Source organism: Metopolophium dirhodum, chromosome 6 (assembly GCF_019925205.1).
Source record: "Metopolophium dirhodum isolate CAU chromosome 6, ASM1992520v1, whole genome shotgun sequence".
NCBI lineage: Eukaryota > Metazoa > Arthropoda > Insecta > Hemiptera > Aphididae > Metopolophium > Metopolophium dirhodum.
In genome coordinates, this window is record NC_083565.1 from 31,379,493 (window position 1) to 31,386,959 (window position 7,467).

The window sequence follows — 7,467 nt, forward strand, 5'->3', positions numbered from 1 at the left end:
TTAACCATACATATTATGTAAATTGTTTTTCAATACAATAAATCATAGTGTATTAAGTATACGATATTTTAAATTGTAAAATATACATGCAAACATTTGAAACATGCACTACAAAAGTACAAAATAGGCAAGAAAAGTTTGCCTAACACACACTGATTGGATATTATGATTTTAGACTTGTAATTTATGTTTGGCCAACACAACCCCACAGGCTGCAAATACCCGTGTTAAAAATCTGTACAGTTAACATTTAACAGAGTTTGAAAAAGGTGAAATCTGGGGGCAATGTAGGTCATTTAAATGCAATTTTGCTACATATTTATTTTATTTGTTTTATCAAAATAAAGTTGATCACATAAATAAAAATGTAATATTTAAAGTAAAAAAAAAAAAATAAAATATAAATATATGTGTTTAAATTATGATAGCGGCAAGTTAAATCGTATCTTCTCATTTGATATGCCAATCTTAACTAATGTATATAAGTAATAAAGTAGTGTTAATAGTATTATAGTTATAACCAGGGCTTGGGAATTGTAGTCCTTAACATCATTAAAATAAGCGCTTAAAAACATCATTATAAAAACTCAAATAAGCATGTAAAAAACTTTAAGTAAAATTTAAGTAAAAATATTTAATCCAAAAATAAAAGCTGATTGGGTATCATTAATTGGTATTTATTTTTATTTGTATGTTTATCCAGTTTGAAGCGACAGCGGAGGGGGGTTTGTTTGCACAATACTACTCCTCAGCAGCATCCATTGGTATTGGCAAAGTAGAACGGTCTAATGCTTTTACTATTATAATTGAACCATCTACCAATACTCTTCCATAAATAATATCTTCACTTCTGAAGTGTCGTTGACACACCACACAACTGTTTACGGTCAACTGGCAACCTAATGATAAACTCCAATCATATAATTTTTCCTACAAAATAAGAAAAAAAGAACGGACATCAACAATTATTTTAAAACAATAATTATGAATGTTTATAAAACCTACTATTGACGTTGGTCGGAACAAGCTGATATTTTCATTCTCCTCTACATCAGTATTAGTTAGACATCCTGGTACAGCACAATGAGGATCAAAATCCTAAATTAATAAAATAAAATAAATTTAATTTATGTATGTATCATTATATATAAATTACAAATCTTTAATGTAAAAGAACTAATACTAATTATCACGTATATTATATTTTTGAATTCCAACAAAATAACTTACATTGCTACAATGTTGTCAATATTTAAACTTCAAAAAAAACTATGAGTAAAATATAGTTTATTTATTGATACATTTTTGGGATTTGGCAAGAACTACTTATGAGGAACCTTTTACTAAATGTTCGAGCATTAGCTATAAAAATTTAATATTTTATAAACTGAATTAATATTACTATCTACAAAATAATTTACTAATGTTTTTAATTTAGGAAAATTGTGTCAAAATTTAAACTTAATGGACTAAAAAAAAATGCTATGAGAACAACTTCTGCAGGTTCTTGCAATATATTTAACTCAATTTTCTATCTTTAACAAATATGAGAAAAACCATATCATTCTAAAATCAATTTATCTATCACTCAGCTAATGATCTAACAATATCTAATGCAAAACAGGTCATAAACTGTATTGTTCTCGTTGAAGTTTTATTAATTAATTTTAAACAAAAACAAAACATTTCTGATAAGATAAATAATTGTTTGTTTCAAGGTTATAAGACAAAATACATTTAGAGGTAGACTACTTTAATGAAGTAGCTCAAGATATAGTGAAATGGAATGAAGTTTGTTTAGGGCATTTGTTGACTCCGTGTTATAAACATACAACATTGTAAATTTTACGTTCACGACAACACATTTTTCTCTTTAATTTCTAAAATTAAAATGAATTTACCTCTTATTCAATTTAAAAGTAAGAATATTAACCACAGCGTTTCCGAGGATTTTATTGATATTGATATTTTTAAGTGAGTTCTAAAAAATGTCATGACTGCCTTATTAGTTCTAAGGAAAAATATCACTAAAAGCCTCGAGACGCCCTTCTTACCATTAAATTTTATAAGAGGTAAATTAATTCTAAATTTAGAAACAACAGAGTAAAATATATTATTGTGAACGTCAAATTTCCTATGCTGTACGTTTGCAAGACGAAGACAACAAATCCCAGTGTAGCGTCCTCTTATAATGTACAAAAAAAAAATGCACACATGGTTAACTTAAACGTAGCATTGTGAAACTAAACTATTGATAAAACCAATGACCAGATGCAAAACCATAATGTATGTGTTTTGAAATGGAGACATAATAGGTATAAAATAATATAATATTTATCTAATTATAAAATATCTTAATTAACATTTCTATGATGACTAAATATTACTTTATTAAAATTACTCATCATGCTACTACAGTCAATGTATTCATTGTCAACAATATGAATTTAATTGTTTTATTCTGATATACAATATATAGTAAAGTTAATTGACTTTTAACTGAATTTGTGTTTCATAACTAGTCTACAAATTAACTAGGTTATATATTTTTTTGTAACAAAGCAAGTAAATAATTGAATAAAATGTGCACATACAGTTTCCCCCCTAAAAATCAAACATACAAACGTTATATAATAATATATTTGTTGTTACTTTAGCTGTGTAAAAATATTTGAAAATAATTATTGATAATACCTCGGATAGTACACAGCATTTAAAACTCATTAATACACAAAATGAAAACTAAGAATTTGATTAATAATTCTTAAAGTTTCAGTGTAACCTTCTTGTTTTATTAAATTAAAGATTGGGAACAAATGATTTATTTTTATAGTTTTCAGTAGGTACACCATTATTATAGCTCAACAAATATAAGTATATAAACAAAAGATGATTTATCTGCATAACTAATAATAATATTATAATTACCATTATACGTCCGTTCTTTGGTTAGAAGTGCAAATTAATCATATAATCAGCAGCCTCGAATGGTAAATACTAAAATCAAATAATACAATACTATCATAGTTATAGGTGCATGTAAGGATTTGAGAAGTTTCAAAATGAAATTTGAAATTATTAAAATATTATCTAACATAATATCATATTTTACCTTTTATACCACTAAATCGTAATGTAGGTAGGTATTCCCAAAATGAAATTCTGAATCTGAAACATTTTTTAAATATAATAATATCTTACACAATAAAAAATAAGTTTCAAACACTTTAATTAATTTAATAAAAAATTTTTTACATTTAACGTAATGTAGATTATCAAAAAATATTTGTTTTCTTTTGAATCGAAACCATGAACATCAAACGCACACAGTGCTAAGGCAAACAGCAAGCTGCACTCTGCTCAGAATTCTGCAACAGCCACTTGTTATCACAAGTTAGTAGTTAGTATAGTATAGACGAGATATGCAATCGTAGTTATCCCTGAAAAATATTATTGCCATGACAAAATAAAGTATAAACCTTGTTTACAAACAAAACACAAACTCATTGAATGTATCATCACAAGTCTAACTCAATTAGATAACAATAAATGATTTAAGAAATGTCGAATAATAAAAATTATTAATTAGGTACCTGCATCGAAATCATGAACATCAAAACATCAGACGCTCACAGTGGAAAAGCAAACAGCGAGGTGTACTCTGCTCGGAATTCTGCAGCAGCCACTAGTTGAGTAGTCACAAGTCAGTAGGTAGTCAGTATATAGCGGAAGAAGCGACGTGCAGATATACAAATCCTAGTTATTCCTGAAAAATATTATCGTCATGAACATTGTTTATAAACGTAACACGAAATCATTAAAATTTGTATCGTCACAAGTCTAACTTAATTGGATAACAATAAAATACGATTAAAGAAATGTGAAATAATAAAATAAATAAATTACCTTCATGTAAAAAGATGTAACCAATTACACAGAATAAGACAATGCCAATTATTTGTTTATTATCTAAATGTGTTGGTTATTAGAAGTGATGGACTCTATCGAATAATGACTATCGAATTATTCGATAGTATTTCAAATATTGGATAGTTCTGAAGTATTCGAATAATCGAATTATTCGAATATTCGATAGTTCTGAAAAAAATCGGTGTATTCGAACAGTTTTTATTCGGTCTATTCGAATAGTTTTTAAATTGAAAACTATTCGGTCATATAAAAAAACATTCGAATGATACATTCGATAGTACAGCGTTACTATTCGATAGTGCCCATCACTAGTTTGTAGTACCTATGGAGCGGTATCGTCGTTATCACGGCTTACCCAATCGGCGGTGTCGGACGACGCTCGCCCGGAAATGAAGAGGCCCCACCTTAGATATAATATTCACGAATGGATCATAGCAGGAAAAATGTCTCACTGTCCATGACGTCATTACGCCGTATTGCCGTTTATCATTGTTGATAACAGTAGACAAGCATAATATAATACAAAACGCGTTTGCGGCATTTTTAAAAAAATGTTTTTGAATAGTAAGTTTTTTTTTCTGTCTAAATAAGAAATTATTTAGTAAAGGTAGCTGATATATTCATGCTTTTTTGTAGAATATGTGATATTATAATCCCTCTTAATGTTATGCACATCTTTTTTTTCTAACAAATGAATTCGTTTTAAGTCTCCTTGAATTGTTGATGCTCTTATATCTTCTAATACTCTGTTGACAGGAACACCCATTGCCAATTTTCCTAAAAATAAATCATTGCAATATTATACAGACCAAAATTATATAAATTAATATAATATAATATAATTAATATAATTTTATAAATTATAAAATTATATTTAAAAAAAACTTACTATTCAAATACATTTTTTTAAAAATGCCGCAAACGCGTTTTGTATAATATGCTTGTCTACTGTTATCAACAATGATAAACGGCAATACAGCGTAATGACGTCATGGACAGTGAGACATTTTTCCTGCTATGATCCATTCGTTAATATTCAACAACTAGATAGCCGTCTCCTTTTAGTCATCGAAGTCGGCCGCCATTTACAAAGCGGGCAATGTTTACAAAATAATATTATTACAGTATATATTATTATGTATGGATAAATACATAATATGCATATAAATAAATGTAAAACAAATGTAAACATTGCCTGCTTTTATAAATGGCGACAGACTTCAAAATTGATCACAACTGTAGAGTAAAGACGGCTATCTAGTTGTTGTATATACTTGTATATATTATCTATGGGCCTCACTACCACATCTTTTTTTGTCAAAAACTTCTGTTTCTAATTCGAACGATACGTGTCAACAATTATCAGGACTTTCATTCTGAAAAAAAAAAATTCGGATCGTCCGTAATAATATATACAAGGGGACGATCGAGCCGCATTTTTAATTTTTATAATTTAAATTGCAATAAAAATTGTATAATATTAAAAAAATATCAGAATTTCCAACTTAAATATTTAATTAACTAAACACAATTTTAAAAATGTGCCTCGATCGATCCTCGTACATGTTGGGGAAAAAAAGAACATTTTGTAAACTGCATATCGAGATAATTGTTGCGACGTATTGTTGGAATTAAAATCGTAAGTTTGAGGGAAAAATAAACCTTTTTTTCATGACCAAAATATTACATACTGACATGTGAGTGCGCGTGCGTCCTGTATTGTGCTTCAATGCAACACGAAAAGCGTAAATCTATGGCCAAAACGGGAGTAAGAAAAACATATATGTTATGTAAAATATAATATTATATACAAAATTACATAAACAAAAATGTATTCAATTTGCATAAATGTTTGTACAAATTATCATGATTTCTACAATAAAATTGCTTAAAATTAAACTAATTGACTACATAATTGCATTCTTTGTATTCAAATAAATTCACAAAAATTGTATATTTAAAACACTAAATCTATATACCTACATGGCTACATTTTACAATTTAACTATATCAAATTACATTATTTTGATGTGGACATCAACTCATACATATTGCACATTCACTAGTTTTCGATCCCGAAACACAAGCTATTGCACACAATCCAGCACACATTTCTTCACGAGTGCCTGGCTTTCCATCACGGTTAGTCGACACAAGTTTTCTTTTTCTATTATAAGAACAGAAAACTTTTATTGGATTTTCTGATGCAGATGGATCACTGTTTACATTTCCGTCTCCATTCTGGTTAGGTCCATATCCATTCTGACTTTTTATACAAGAAGAGCAATTATTATTTTCTATACTAGTGTATTGACATTTATTACTATTACAATATAATTTATGTATCAATAATAATAAGTGCAATTATTGGGAGCTTGGATGAGCTAAAGGAAAGAAACAATCGTTGCCCCTTTTTATCTAATCCTTCAGGGACATAAAAACGCAATATGTAAACTATGATATCTCCCCTCCCCCAAATTTAAAACTCAAATTACGCCTATGGTCTCAATGATAAGACATAAGTCATAATATATTTCATATTCAATTGTTAAATAGTTCTTTTATTGTTTAAATATGACATAGGAAATTTTTATTAGCATAATTTAAGTGCACGCATTAAAAACCAATAAAAAGGTTACGTTACATTGACCCTTTTAACACAAGTAACAATATAAGACAATTTTAATGACATTGGACAAATTATCTCAATTTTGTCAAAATGTGACATTTGCCCTTCTTGCACCAAGCCACAAAGTTATTCACAAATCAGTTGGTGTGTACCGAAGTATTTCTATAACTCGACAGGCTTTAATTATATTGTTAATTCCTGGCTCAGTAACCAAGAAACTACAAATTTAAAAAAATATGATGCAAATAAAGATGTAAAAACGATTTGTACGCAATTTGTGGACAATAATTTGATTTCAATTAATAAGTGCATTATATTCATTGAGGTTATTCATAGGTATAATATGACAAAGAACTATAAAACACGGAAAAAAAATAGTTATAAAATAAATAGTTATAAGTAATAAGTAAAACTTCAGTGTATAAATAGGAAAATAAACATTATATAAATGTACGGAAATAAAGCAAATATTTTATAAAAATGTCCTGTATTTTGAAGGAGTAGGTTATACTACTTACTCCTCAAGTTCTTGGTCGCTACTGTGCTTTAAGTCATGATTCATGTCTGCATTGTGCGATTCAATGTTTTCCGGTGCACCCAGTGAGTAACTGACAAATTCAATAACCAAAACGATTGACTAGAAAAGAAAAAAATGAATTTAAATCACAAATGTATTAGTCCTTCAATTTAGTCAATATAGTAGTATTTATAAGTTATGAAATTTTAAAACAAATGAACGTATGTACATGAAATTTTCACTGGTCGTTTATATTTGCATTTTCTATACACGATAAAATTTTCAAAATATTTTGACTTGTTTGAACTGTTTAGGAACATTTTCCGTTTTAAATTTTATTAGCCTTTTTTTTCTATGAATGTCAATAAAACATTTTTTTATTTGGTAAAAG

General features: G+C 27.9%; 1 long non-coding RNA gene across 1 annotated transcript; it reads right to left on the reverse strand.

Moving 5' to 3' along the window:
* Nucleotides 1-598: 598 nt before the first annotated feature.
* On the reverse strand, nucleotides 599-3,988 carry LOC132946930 (uncharacterized). Its single transcript, XR_009664805.1, has 7 exons — nucleotides 3,907-3,988; nucleotides 3,594-3,766; nucleotides 3,256-3,440; nucleotides 3,113-3,168; nucleotides 2,929-2,997; nucleotides 1,006-1,098; nucleotides 599-930 (listed from the first exon to the last, which is right to left on the reverse strand). It is a non-coding gene; the product is annotated as an uncharacterized LOC132946930 (long non-coding RNA).
* Between the last annotated feature and the right edge of the window lie 3,479 nt (nucleotides 3,989-7,467).